Here is a 14796-nt window from a genome sequence, read left to right as displayed (position 1 = left end):
AAATGGTCCAAATGCTCTGTCACAGCACAGCTAATCATCTGTTGGTTCTCGATCATGTCGGAATAAGATCCATTGATCCTTTTGCGTCTGTCACTACGCCCAACACACGCGAGTTTGAAGTTCGTCACAGTCATCCAATCCCAGAATCCTAGTCGAAATATCACAGATAAGGTTTGGACTTTCCGGATCCTCATGAATGGCGCCAACAAATCTAGCTTATACTATGAAGACTCTGATTAAGGAATCTAAGAGATACTCATTCAATCTAATGTAGAATGGAGGTGGTTGTCAGGCACACGTTCATGGATTGAGGAAGGTGATGAGTGTCACGGATCATCACCTTCTTCATAGTGAAGCGAAAATGAACATCTTAGATAGGAACAAGCATGTTTGAATAGAAAGCAGAAATAATTGCATTAATTCATTAAGACGCTACAGAGCTCCTCACCCCCAACAATGGAGTTTAGAGACTCATGCCGTCAAAGAGTATAAAATTCAGATTGAAAAATGTCATGAGATACAAAATAAATCTGTAAAAGTTATTTAAATACTAAACTAGTAACCTAGGTTTACAGAAAATGAGTAAACTAAGATGGATAGTGCAGAAATCCACTTCTGGATCCCACTTGGTGTGTGCTGGGGCTGAGACTTAAGCTTCTCACATGTCTGGGCTATTTCTGGAGTTGAACGCCAGGTTGTAACCTGTTTCTGGCGTTGAACTCCAACTTGCAACCTGTTTCTGGCGTTGAACGCCAAACTGCAACATGGAACTTGCGTTGAATGCCAGTTTACTTAATCTATCTTCGTGAAAAGTGTGGACTATTATATATTTCTGGAAAGCCCCGGATGTTTACTTTCCAACCCAATTCAGTGCGCGCCAATTGGACTTCTGTAGCTCCAGAAAATTCATCTCGAGTGCATAGAGGTCAGAATCCAACAGCATCAGCAGTCCTTTTTCAGCCTAAATAAGATTTTTTCTCAGCTCCCTCAATTTCAGCCAGAAAATACCTGAAATTATAGAAAAACCTAAAAACTCATAGTAAAGTCTAGAAATATGAATTTTGCCTAAAAACTAATAAAATTACACTAAAAACTAACTAAAATATACTAAAATCTACATGAAATTACCCCTAAAAGGCGTATAAAATATCCTCCCATCAAGGCCAAAAATAAATCCAAAACCCTGGTTATCAAAAACAAGTACAACATGAAACCTATTTTCAAAAAACTCGAAAAATAAGTTTCTAAGTCTGTTACTATTTAGGACCTTCAAAATGAAATTAATATTCTCAAGAAAAAGATTCATCTCATCAAACAACAACAACAACAAAACTAGAATTGCTTGTCTCATATTTTGGATGAAGATTCTGATAACATTGAGGAAGATCCTCAGAATGATCAAAATCTTCAAAACCATAATTGCAAGGAGGATGCTTGGTGATTATACTACACCTACTTCAGATTTTTATGGAAGAAGCATCTCAATCCCTGCTATTGGAGCAAACAATTTTAAGCTGAAGCCTCAACTAGTTGCTCTAATGCAACAGAACTGCAAGTTTCATGGACTTCTATCAGAAGATCCCTATCAGTTTTTAACTGAATTCTTGTAGATCTGTGAGACTGTTAAGACTAATGGAGTAGATCCTGAAGTCTACAGGCTCATGCTTTTCCCTTTTGCTGTAAGAGACAAAGCTAGAGCATGTTGGACTCACAACCTAAAGATAGCCTGGACTCTTGGGATAAGCTGGTCACGGCCTTCTTGGCCAAGTTCTTTCCTCCTCAAAAGCTGAGCAAGCTTAGAGTGGATGTTCAGACCTTTAAGCAAAAAGATGGTGAATCCCTCTATGAAGCTTGGGAAAGATACAAGCAGATGACCAAAAAGTGTCCTTCTGACATGCTTTCAAAGTGGACCATTTTAGATATATTCTATTATGGTCTATCTGAGTTCTCTAAGATGTCACTGGACCATTCTGCAGGTGGATCCATTCACCTAAAGAAAACGCCTACAGAAGCTCAAGAACTTATTGACATGGTTGTAAATAACCAATTCATGTACACTTCTGAGAGGAATCCTGTGAGTAAACGGACGCGTCAGAGGAAGGAAGTTCTTAAAATTGATGCTCTGAATGCCATATTGGCTCAGATTAAAATGTTAACTCAACAAGTCAACATGATTTCTCAGAGTATAAATGGATGGCAAAATGCATCCAACAGTACTAAAGAGGCATCTTCTGAAGAAGAAGCTTATGATCCTGAGAACCCTGCAATGGCAGAGGTGAATTACCTGGGTGAACCCTATAGGAACACCTATTGGATTCTGTGAAGAAGAGAGAAGTGGGGTAGGTGGGGATCCGGTGGGATCCACAGATCCTGAGGTGATCCTGTGGGTCCACAGATTTTGAAGTGTCAAGGATTTCTCATCCCTGCACCATTTAGGCATTTAAAATGCCCTTTGTATGCAATCCTAGCATTTAACGCCAGACTGCAGCTTGTTTCTGGCATTAAACGCCCAAATATAGCATGTTTTTGGAATTTAACGCCAGCTTGATACTTGTTTCTGGCGTTAAACGCCAGCTTGGTGCTTGTTTCTGGCGTTAAATGCCAGACAGATGCTTGTTTCTGGGGTTTAAACGCCAGCTTGGTGCTTGTTTATGACGTTTAAACGCCAGACAGCTCTTCCTCTAGGGTGTGCTTTTTCTTCTGCTGTTTTTTATTCTATTTTTAATTTTTGCAATTGTTTTGTGACACTCCACATGATCATAAACCTAATAAAACATAAAAGAACAATAGATATATAGATAAATAAAAATTGGATTGCCTCCCAATAAGCGCTTCTTTAATGTCAATAGCTTGACAGTGAGCTCTCATGGAGCTTCACAGATGTTCAGAGCATTGTTGGGACCTCCCAACACCAAACTTAGAGTTTGATTGTGGGGGCTTTGTTTGACTATGTATTGAGAGAAGCTTTTTATGCTTCCTCTCCATGGTGGCAGAGGAAGATCCTTGATCTTTAAACACAAGGTAGTCCACATTTAATTGAAGGACTAGCTCTCCTCTGTCGACATCAATCACATCTCCTGCTGTGGCTAGGAAGGGTCTTCCAAGGATGATGCATTCATCCTCATCCTTCCCAGTGTCTAGGATTATGAAATCAGCAGGGATGTAAAGGCCTTTAACCTTCACTAACACGTCCTCTACCAATCCATAAGCTTGTTTTATTGGCTTGTCTGCCATCTCTAATGAGATTCTTGCAGCTTGTACCTCAAAGATCCCCAGTTTCTCCATTACAGAGAGTGGCATAAGATTTATACCTGACCCCAAGTCACACAGAGCCTTCTCAAAGGTCATGGTGCTTATGGTACATGGTATTAAGAATTTACCAGGATCTTGTTTCTTTTGAGGTAAAGTTTACTGAACCTATGTATTTAGTTCACTAATGAGCAAGGGAGGTTCATCTTTCCAAGTCTCATTACCAAACAACTTGGCATTCAGCTTCATGATGGCTACTAGATATTGAGCAACTTGCTCTTCAATTCCGTCTTCATCCTCTTCAGAGGAAGAATAGTTCTTAGAGCTCATGAATGGCAGAAGAAAGTTTAATGGAATCTCTATGGTCTCTATATGAGCTCAGATTCCTTTAGGTCCTCAATAGGAAACTCCTTTCTGTCTGGAGGACGTCCCATGAGGTCTTCCTCATTGGGAATCACGTCCTCCCCTTCTTCTTTGGATTCAGCCATTTTGATTATATCAATGGCCTTGCACTCTCTTTTTGGATTCTCTTCTGTATTGCTTGCGAGAGTACTAGGATGAGTTTCAGTGATTTTCTTACTCAGCTGACCCACTTGTGGCTCCAAGTTTCTAATGGAGGACCTTGTTTTATTCATGAAACTTAAAGTGGCCTTAGATAGATCAGAGACTATGTTTGCTAAGCTAGAGGGGCTCTGCTCAGAATTCTCTGTCTGTTGCTGAGAAGATGATGGGAAAGGCTTGCTATTACTAAACCAGTTTCTTCCACCATTATTAAAGCCTTGTTGAGGCTTTTGTTGATCCTTCCATGAGAAATTTGGATGATTTCTCCATGAGGGATTATAGGTGTTTCCGTGGGTTTCACCCATGTAATTCACCTCTGCCATTGCAGGGTTCTCAGGATCATAAGCTTCTTCTTCAGAAGATGCTTCTTTAGTACTGTTGGATACATTTTGCAATCCATTCAGACTCTGAGATATCATATTGACTTGTTGGGTCAATATTTTGTTCTGGGCCAGTATGGCATTTAGAGCATTAATTTTAAGAACTCCCTTCTTCTGAGGCATCCTATTATTCATAGGATTCCTCTCAGAGGTGTACATGAATTGGTTATTTGCAACCATGTCAATGAGTTCTTGAGCTTCTGCATGCATTTTCTTTAGGTGAATGGATCCACCTACAGAATGGTCCAGTGACATCTTAGAGAACTCAGATAGACCATCATAGAATATATCCAAGATGGTCCACTCTAAAAGCATGTCAGAAGGACACCTTTTGGTCAACTGCTTGTATTTTTCCCAAGCTTCATAGAGGGATTTACCATCTTTTTGCCTGAAGGTCTGAACATCCACTCTAAGAAGACTGTGACCAGCTTATCCCAAGAGTCCAGTCTATCTTTAGGTTGTGAGTCCAACCATGTTCTAGCTCTGTCTCTTACAGTAAAGGGAAAAACATGAGCCAGTAGACTTCAGGATCTACTCCATTAGTCTTAACAGTATCACAGATCTGCAAGAACTCAGTTCTGTTGCATTAGAGCAACTAGTTGAGGCTTCAGCTTAAAATTATTTACTCCAATGGAAGGGATTGAGATGCTTCTTCTATAAAAATTGGAAGTAGGTGTAGTATAATCACCAAGCATCCTCCTTGCATTATTGTTGTTTTTATTATTTTCAGCTGCCACTAAGAGGATTCAAATTTTGAGTAGAAGAAAAGTGTTAGTAGATAAATAAATAAATAGAGGAAGATGAGAGAGAGGAATTTTCAAAAATTAACTAAAATAAAAGAAAAATATTTTTGTTTTATTTTAAATTAAAGTTAAAATTCGAATTTATAAAAAGGAATAAAATTAAAATTTAAACCAATTAGTTAAATAAAAAGATTTTTGGAAAAGAAGGAGGTGATTTTTAAAAATTAGATAGAGGAAAGTAGTTAGGTGGTTTTGAAAAAGATAAGAAATAGTAAAACAAAAAAAAGTCAATTAGTTAGTTGAAAAAGATTTGAAAATCAATTTTAAAAAGATAAGGAGTTGGAAAAGATTTTTGAAATTGATTTTAAAAAAAGATATGATTGAAAAGATATGATTGAGATTTGTTTTGAAAAAGATTTGAAAAGAAAATTAAAAAGATTTGATTTTTAAAATTTGAAATTGATTACTTGACTAACAAGAAACTAAAATATGTGATTCTAGAATTTAAAGATTGAACCTTTCTTAACAAGAAAGTAACAAACTTCAAATTTTTGAATCAATCACATTAATTGTTAGCAAAGTTTTCGAAAATTATGAAATAAAATTAAGAAAAAGATTTTGAAAATCAATTTTAAAAAAAATTCGAAAATATAAAAGAAAAAATGAAAAAGATTCAAATTTTGAAAAAGTTTTGAAAAGATAAGATTTTTAAAATTGAAATATTGACTTGACTAACAAGAAACAACTAATTTTAAAAATTTTTGACTAAGTCAACCCAATGATTTTGAAAATTATGAGTAAAATAAGGAAAATATATTTTTTGATTTTTTGAATTTTAATGAAGAGAGAGAAAAACAACTAAATGACTCAAAATATAAAAAATATGAATTAAAACACATGATGCATGCAAGAACACTATGAATGTCAAGATGAACACCAAGAACACTTTGAGGATTATGATGAACATCAAGACTTATCACTACAAGAAAAATACCCATTCAGCCACACTTTTTTTAAGCTACATTTGAAAAGCGTAGCCTATTCATAGAATAGGCTACGCTTTTCTCAGTGTTGCCTGTTTTTTAGAGAAAAGGAAACACAATTCTGGCATCATTTAAAAAGTGTAGCCTTAGATATTATAGAAATCACTTATAAAGCGTAGCCGTATGTTAATATCTATGGGTACACTTTTATATCAAAGAGAGCGCTTTTTAAGAGTAGCCTATTTATTAAGTTTTGGGTGCGCTTCAAAAGTGTTGCCTAATATATCTAAGTGAAATGTCCAATAACACTTAGAAAATTTTTTGAATTTTCCCCAAATGATACATGCGTACAAACACTTAGCCAAATCAGAAAACATAACCCTTAGCCACTGAAAACATAACACTCGATCATCACTACCCTTAGCTTTTCAATTCTTCGCCCCACTCATCACCCCCAAATCAGAGAAAGGGATCGCCATCACTACTCAACACTCACCACTCACCACTCACCATCTCCACCAGTCACTCATATTCGTCACTCACCACTCACCACGCCATCACTAGTCTTCATCGTCGCTTCTTTCCGCTGCGCTCTCACATTAGGTAAAATTTTCCCCCCTTTTCGTATCCATTCAGCCTCACTCACGCACTCTCATCCTCCCTCAACTCACACACACGAAAGAGAAGAAATCAGAAAAGGGGAGCACAGGAAGAAGAAGAGAAGAAGAGAGGAGAGGGGAAGGAAGGAAAGAAACGACGACGCCGCATATGGCTCCACCGCTGTCGAGCGCCAGTGAAAGAGAGCTCGAGGGAGAGAGAAAACGCGATGGAGGAGAGAAGAAAGGGGTGCTTGGTCGCCGCTGAAACTCCACCGCCATTGCTAGGGCTTCTTCCACCGCTATCATCTCCTCAAGATTCAGATTCCCTTCTTCTCTTGCATCAATTTCTCGTTCCACGCTATCATCTCATCTCTCCCCGCTTTTCAGATCCTCATTAAATTTCTCATCATCTCGTTCTTCTCGCCATCATATCGTGGTCAAAGCCACCGATGACTCTTCCAACCTATCCGGTGATGATCCTTTTCGATCTTTCCCGTGGTTCCAATCCGACTCTGGTAATCTTTCCTTCTTTTTCCTGAAATTTCATTCAAGTAGCTGGATTTTTCTTTCACTAATTGTTGTAATTGAAGTTCATTTCAATTGCGGAATTTGATTCTGCAGCGCTAGTTGTGATTGTGCAAGTTGTGAAACATATTTTTGTATATATAATATTCAAATGTGTGTGCTTTTTTAGAATATTTGAGCTGAAATCTTGAAAATTAAAATTAGTTTTTGTTGAAATGAAATGGTGGAGCTTTTGCTTCTTCTTTTCGATGTTTATGTGCTCTAAGTTATGGTTATTTTGTTTCTTCAAGGCCTAGTGATTTTGCTGCTTTAGTTGAGTTAGGTATTCTTCAAGTATAATTTATAAACTTTCAGAGGATTTTTAGGTTATTGAAGGGTGCAGTGCTTTTTGGATTCATGGCATTTGGTACTTTTTAAGTTTTAATTGATCGATAACTGAGATTGCCTTCATCAGAGTAAGAAACAGAAGGCAGCAAAGAGAGGGAGAAAGAGAGCAGAACCAAGACGGAAAGAAGGAGAGACAGGACAAGTTCCTCCACTTCTTCTTCTACTTATATGAGTGCTTGCTTCATCTGGGTCATCACAGACACACACAAATAGAAGAAAGAAAAGAATGAAACGGAGTTGAGGGAGAAGGGAGGAGTGACCGAAACTTCAATTTTGTGTGGCTAGGATTTTTAATTCAAGGAAGAAGCACAAACAGAATTTTGAACTTCAAAAGAGGTAAGGGTTTGAGTGTTTAGAAGGATATGTTTGTGACTGATTGATGGTGCTGTTGGTGAATTGTAGGTTTGATAATGTTATTTGGGGTTTTAAGTTGCTATGTGCAGAATTTACTTGAAGGCTAAAGGCCATGTTTTATGATTGAATTAGTTGGTAGTATAAGTTGTTGTGCTTGAGATGGGTTCTGTTATAACTAAACCCAGTTGGATGATGATGAATGATGATTTATTATGTGAATGAATGATAGAAAGTACATGTGAAAATTCTGTTTTTAACATGATGCAGAAAAATGAATGTTCACTTGTGTATAAGCACTTGAAAACTTGGAAAATATTGACTCTGGATTTTTGGGACTGCGCTAATCACTCTAGCAACTTTGGTTAGTCACAAGAAAGTTGGAATTATGGTTTTAGGGGAGTTTTTGGCTTAAATATAAGATTTGGTATGTGAGGTTGTTGGAATTACTTGATGCAGAATTTCTGCATATTTGGCAGTGACTTAAAATAAATTCTGGTAATAGTCCAGACCACCTTTTTGGATAAAATTATTTTTCTGTAAAACTCAGGTGTGTCTTGAATGTGCCATAAAAATTTCAAGGGATTTGGCCAAGTGGTTTAAAAGATATGAATTTTTGAAAACAGTAGCTGCTGCAGAATTTTTCTGGTTTTCTGGTTCTGCAACATTGATTTCAAACCACTGGAACTTTTGTTTTACGTAACATTTTAAGTTGCCACCAAAGGGGTTTTGAAGATCTGCATCTTCACTTTAATTGAGTACAAATTTCATGTTCATATCTATTTTGTAGACTTAATTAAGTCACTTGGAAGCTGGGTTGCTTGCTGGAAATTCTAAACTGATTTATGAAAACAGGGCATTACTTCCAATGGAGAATTAATTAATCAAATGAAGTGATATGAACTTAAAACTTGTTTGTTTTGAAACTTAGGAAAGTTGAGTGTAATCTACCCAAAATTTAGAAGCAGCGGATTAGAATTGAAATTATTATGGATTTTATAAAAACGCTGCTGCTTGCTGTTTTTCTGAATCTTTACAAGTGCAGTAGCAGAATTTTAAAACCTTGTATAAAATTCAATTCTGGTCCAAATGTAGTAAAATATAATTCAAAGTAAAGGTTAGGATCTCTAGAGTTACTTTGATAAGAGAGATAGTCCGTGCGTAGGCTTTCACAACATAAAAACCACATAACAAGACAGCAAGGTGCTGTTCCTACAAACCTAGAATAACAGTCTCGGTTTTTCCTCAATAGCTGGAGATAGACTGCCCAGAAAAATATGATTTCTAGACCTTTAGAAACTTGAGTTTAATACGAACATGTGGACATGAAATTTGTGTGAGTCCGAGTCCGTTTGTGATATTAATCGTTAGATAGAAAACCGGTCGCCAAAAGGGTATTAGGCTAAACAAGCTAAGAAATGAATAAGAATGTACGATAGATGGTATTCATTTGGATTGTTACAGGTGTAATTTATTTGCTAAGTACTATATTGCTAATTTGTTTCAATGATTTCTCAAAAATTCAATGGGTTCATGAGGATAGAATTACATTGTTCACCGCTGATGGACTGGTGCAGATTGGAGGCTCCATCACCCCTCGCCATGTTAGCTCTTCAGATGTATGATTTTATTATGCAATTTCATTAACCATGCTTGTTGGTGTTGGGGTTTTAACTTTTTAGGATTTATCTTGGATTTATCTTGGCTTTAAAGAGAGAAGACCTAATACAAAATTTACGAAATCGCTTAGGAGTTATTTGATTTGGTTATGACTTATGAAAACACTTTGTTGTTGAATAGCTTAATATAAACTGGTTTTCTTTTGTGGTATAGGTAGTACCGAAGACTATTGGAAAAGATAGGATGCTGCTCAAGTAATGGCTCAGGTTGAGGACTTGTGTTTTCTTCACTTTGCATCGATCTGTAGAATTTTTCTTCTACAAAATTCCTCAGCTGATTAAGAATATATAGTTATTTTGTTTACTGACATGATGGTGTTTGTGTTGTTGTAGTTAGTATGGGAAGGACTTGGACTCGGAGGAGGGACAGATGTCCGAAACTGGGGCAGGTAGAATGATAAAACCGATTGTGCTCTTTTGTGTCTAATGAATTTCCATATGAACTGCTTCTTTCCTTGTTTTGCAGCCTGGTTTATCAGCCTATTTCAATAGCAAATAATGCATGCTGGGCTATTGGAGAACTTGCAGTTAAGGTATGTTAATGTTATGTGCTACATTCTGATTAAATTTTGTAGAATTGTATTGTGGCTGGAATCTAATTGGCTTAGTCAGAGTTATGTGCATAATGTAGTTTTAAACTGTTAGTTTCAAAAGCCAATTAGGACAAATGGTTCTGCTCTTTGTGATTGCTATTTGACTGTTATCTTTTAATTTTCCACTTATATATTTTTGTCTTATGAATTTTTTTTGTCTAAAACAACACTTGTTGGCACAATTGACAATAAATGTATGAATTTAACTAAATTTAACTAAATTCCAATGGATATATATGTGTGTATATATATTAATGTGAAGTTGAGCGTACATATTAGGAGGTTAATAAAAAGAGTAGTAGGTTTGGTAAGCTTTCACTGCTATATCTTTATGCCTTTTAGGATGGCTATGAATGCTATAAACAATGCTTGTAAGAGATATTGGCATTTGGGATTTGATGAGTTATAGGTTATTCTTTTATTGATGGGGTGATTCTTTTGTTGTTGCCTGTCAAAGTTGCTGCCTTTAGGCTTTATAAGTTAAAAAAGAATTCACTTGGTTGCTGGAATTGATTGCAGATTTGAGTTATCTTCTGTGGTCACCACATTTTAAAGCAACAGCTCAAAGAAAAAGCGACAACTTTAAAAGATGAACTTGGAGACATGAAGGCCAAACAGTAGCAACAAGAGGAAGAGATTCATGGATTGTGGAATATGGTTTAGTTATTAGAAAATACTTATGTAAGATATAATATTTTAGTTTTTCGTAGAGTATTAGTAGTAAATTTTAAGTGGTCTCTTGCTTATTTTGATATGACTATGCTTAATTTGGTGTGAGATGTATGAATATTCAAAATTAATTTCATTTTAATACTTTTGGTTCTTTATAAATATATTTTGTTTACAGATAATTTTTATCATTTAAATAAATTTAGTATAATTTTATATTTATTTTTATTTTATTTTATTTAATTCATTTAACTAAAAATACAAAATTATATATGTAATTATATTATTAAGTATTATATTGTACAAAAGATTATTGGAATATATATATATATATATATATATATATATATATCAAAAATTAAAAAAAAATAATGAGGGACCTAAGGCTACACTTATATAGAGTAGCTATAAGTATACTATTTGTTACGTTTATAAAGTGATGCAGTAGTCTTGAAAAGTGTAGCCTATTCTTTTGAATTCTGGTAATTATTAGTGCTGAAAAGCGTAGCCTTTGGTCCTGGACAGCATCACTTGAAAAGCGTAGCCTATTCCCAAACGCCAAAAGCGTAGCCCTTGGTGCAGAAAAGCGTAGCCTTTGAGAATAGGCAACGGCTGAATAGGAATCACCCCAAAAAGCGTAGCCGTAGCCTAAGGCATCATTTTTTTTCACTTTTGGCTACACTTTTCAAGTGTACCTGAATGGGTGTTTTTCTTGTAGTGTATTTTTGAAAATTTTCAAGAAAAGAAAAACATGCAAGACACCAAACTTAGAAATTTTCAATGCTTAGACACTACGAATGCAAAAATGCATATGAAAAACAACAAAAAACACAAAACAAGAAAATTTAAAGATCAAACAAGAAGACTTGTCAAGAACAACTTGAAGATCATGAAGAATGCAATGCATGAATTTTTTCAAAAAAGTGCACAAATTTTAGAAACATGCAATTGACACCAAACTTAAAAATTGACACTGGATTCAAACAAGAAACACAAAATATTTTTGGTTTTTATGATTTTAAAAATTTTTTTTTGGATTTTTCGAAAATTATAGATTTTTTTGGAAAAATGAAAACAAATAAAAATTTTTTGAAAGATTTTTGAAAACTTTTTGAAAAGAAAATTATCTAATCTGAGCAACAAGATGAACCGTCAGTTGTCCAAACTCAAACAATCCCCGGCAACGGCGCCAAAAACTTGATAGGCAAAATTGTGACTCATACTTTTCACAACTCGAACAATTCCTAGCAATGGCTCCAAAAACATGGTGCACAATACTATGGTTCACACACATTCTTCACAACTTCGCACAACTAACCAGCAAGTGCACTGGGTCGTCCAAGTAATAAACCTTACATGAGTAAGGGTCGATCCCATGGAGATTGTTGGTATGAAGCAAGCTATGGTCATCTTATAAATCTCAGTCAGGCAGATTCTAATGGTTATAATGGTTTTTGAATATAAAGATAAATAAAGCATAAAATAAAGATAGAGATACTTATGTCATTCATTGGTGGAAATTTCAGATAAGCACATGAAGATACTGTGTTCCTTCTAAATCTCTGCTTTCCTACTGCTTTCATCCAATCATTCTTACTCCTTTCCATGGCAAGCTGTATGTTGGGGGATCACTGTTGTCAATGGCTACCGTCCGTCCTCTCAGTGAAAATGGTCCAAGTGCACTGTCACCGCACAGCTAATCATCTGTCGGTTCTCGATCATGTAAGAATAGGATTTACTATCCTTTTGCATTGTCACCACGCCTTACAGTCGCGAGTTTGAAGCTCGTCACAGTCATTCAATCCCTGAATCCTACTCGGAATGCCACAGACAAGGTTTAGACATTCCGAATTCTCAAGAATGCTGCCAATGGATTATAGCTTATACCACGAAGATTCTGATTAAGGAATCCAAGAGATATTCATTCAAACTTATTTGCATGTAGAACGAAAGTGGATGTCAGACACACGTTCATAAGTGAGAATAGTGATGAGCGTCACATAATCATCACATTCATCAGGTTCTTGGGTGCGAATGGATATCTTAGAATAAGAATAAGCGTGAATTGAATAGAAGAACAATAGTACTTTGCATTAATACTCGAGGAACAGCAGAGCTCCACACCCTTAATCTATGGTGTGCAAAAACTCCACCGTTGAAAATACATAAGTGATAAAGGTGTTCATTGGTTCCGGCCCCAGAGAAGGTGATGACAAGTCATCATATACCCATTTTTCAAGCTAATTTCACTTGTTTTATTAGTCTTTATGCACTTTCTTGCATCCTAAGTAAGTGATTTGGAGTGAAAATGCATAACTTCTTTAAATCAAACAACCACCATGAAATTAATGTTAACTCATGAGGTTTAAGCTAAATTTAATTGATTTTTAATTGATTTATAAGCCTTGTGAATTTAGTGATACTTGGAGTGGTTGTTTTGGTTTAATGTAGGTGAAGAAAAGAAGAAAAGAGGAAAGCGTGGCTTAAGGAAGCGTGGCCCAAGGAGAAAAAGGCGTGGCGCATAATGGAGGAAGCAAGCATTGCCTTCCACAAGGGCATACTGCCCTCTAGGAGGGCAACATAAGGGAACAAAGCTTGAAAGGCAACTCTGCCCTGCCCACTACAAGGGCAGAGCACAAATCTGTGCCTTGGAAGTATGAAAATCAAAACATTGCCCTGCCCTCCTCAAGGGCAGTATCGGGCCTTCATGGAAAATAAATCAAAGGAAAATGCCTACCAATGTGTGCCACAAGAGTTGAACACGGGACAATGAGGAAGCAAGGAACTAGGCTTCATTATGGTGCCAAGAAAGCCAAGGAAAATGAGTAGCGTGTGTTTCTGGCATGTCTCGAACGCGGGACTTCAGTTTGGAAACACTGCCCTGCCCTCCGCGAGGGCAGGGCAGCATTTTGTTGTGGCACGGCCAGCACACCAACCTGGCGCACCAAAGCATCGTTCGGCAGCACCAGCAGCGCACCAAGGCACCAATCTGGCGCACCAAACTTTTCTGCCCTGCCCTCCGCGAGCGCCCGCATCAAGCACGCACCACGCATCAATTTTCTGCCCTGCCCTCCACAAGGGCAGGCAGCCTCCTGGAAGCTATTTTTTTGGGCCAAAAATTGAATTAAAAATCCAATTTAATTCATTTCTTCACCAAATCAAAAGCCCATCCAAATCCCAAGATCCAAGAATAGAAAGTGTATAAATAGGAGCTAGTTTGATGTAATTAGGATTTTTGACTTGACTTTTGAATTTTGCACTTTCTTTGGAGCTTTGAATTTTGCAACTTTTCTTTGAGAGACTTGACCGAGATTTCAGAGAATTGGGGAGGAGAATTGATCTCTCTTCTTCCTCGTTCTTGCTTGAGCAATTCTATTTTTCTTGTTTGAGTCTTGGGTGTTAAGAATTGAGGAAATTCTGTCTTAATCTCCACTCAAGAGCTCTTTAATTTCTCTTCTGCATAATTGAATTCATTTACATCCCCTTTACTGCTTCTTCTTCAATTTCTTGTCAATTGCTTTGAGAACTTGGATCTGGGAGGGCAATTGAGATCTAGGCTTTGCTACCTAGTCTCTGGAGTCCTGAGATCCCAATTTCCTTTTGGTTCTTCTGTGAACCTTTGCTGCATTTAATTTCTTTACTGTTTGAGTTCTAATTGCTTCTAATTCAATTTTTGTTCTATTAATTTTGGCAATTCAATTTCTCTTTGCTTAGATTCTGAAATCCCAGTCCTCAAATCCCTTTTACATTCAAGCAATCTATATTACTTGCATTTTAAGTTACTGCAATTTACATTTCTTGCACTTTAAGTTTCAGTCATTTACTTTCTTGTTCTTTAAGATTTGGCAAGTTTACTTTCCTGCTCTTTAATTTACTGTAATTTCCCCCTCTCCCTTTACATTCCAAGCAAATTAACTTCTGTTAAAGATAAACCACTCAACCAATACTTGATTCACTTGACTAAATCAACCACTAAACTAAAATTGCTCAATCCTTCAATCCCTGTGGGATCGACCTCACTCATGTGAGTTATTATTACTTGATGCGACCCGGTACACTTGCCGGTGAGTTTTGTGT

General features: G+C 36.5%; 1 long non-coding RNA gene and 1 other non-coding gene across 2 annotated transcripts; one reads left to right on the top strand and one right to left on the bottom strand.

Annotated features, from left to right (window-relative positions):
• Positions 1-1792: 1792 nt before the first annotated feature.
• On the bottom strand, positions 1793-1900 carry LOC127747096 (small nucleolar RNA R71). Its single transcript, XR_008008899.1, has one exon. It is a non-coding gene; the product is annotated as a small nucleolar RNA R71 (small nucleolar RNA).
• Positions 1901-9296: 7396 nt separating this feature from the next.
• LOC107484393 (uncharacterized) lies at positions 9297-9917 on the top strand. Its single transcript, XR_001591116.3, has 3 exons — positions 9297-9397; positions 9612-9664; positions 9791-9917. It is a non-coding gene; the product is annotated as an uncharacterized LOC107484393 (long non-coding RNA).
• Positions 9918-14796: the final 4879 nt, after the last annotated feature.

The sequence above is a fragment of the Arachis duranensis genome, chromosome 4 (assembly GCF_000817695.3).
Source record: "Arachis duranensis cultivar V14167 chromosome 4, aradu.V14167.gnm2.J7QH, whole genome shotgun sequence".
Classification (NCBI taxonomy): Eukaryota; Viridiplantae; Streptophyta; class Magnoliopsida; order Fabales; family Fabaceae; genus Arachis; species Arachis duranensis.
This window is presented reverse-complemented; position numbering and strand designations above follow the sequence as displayed.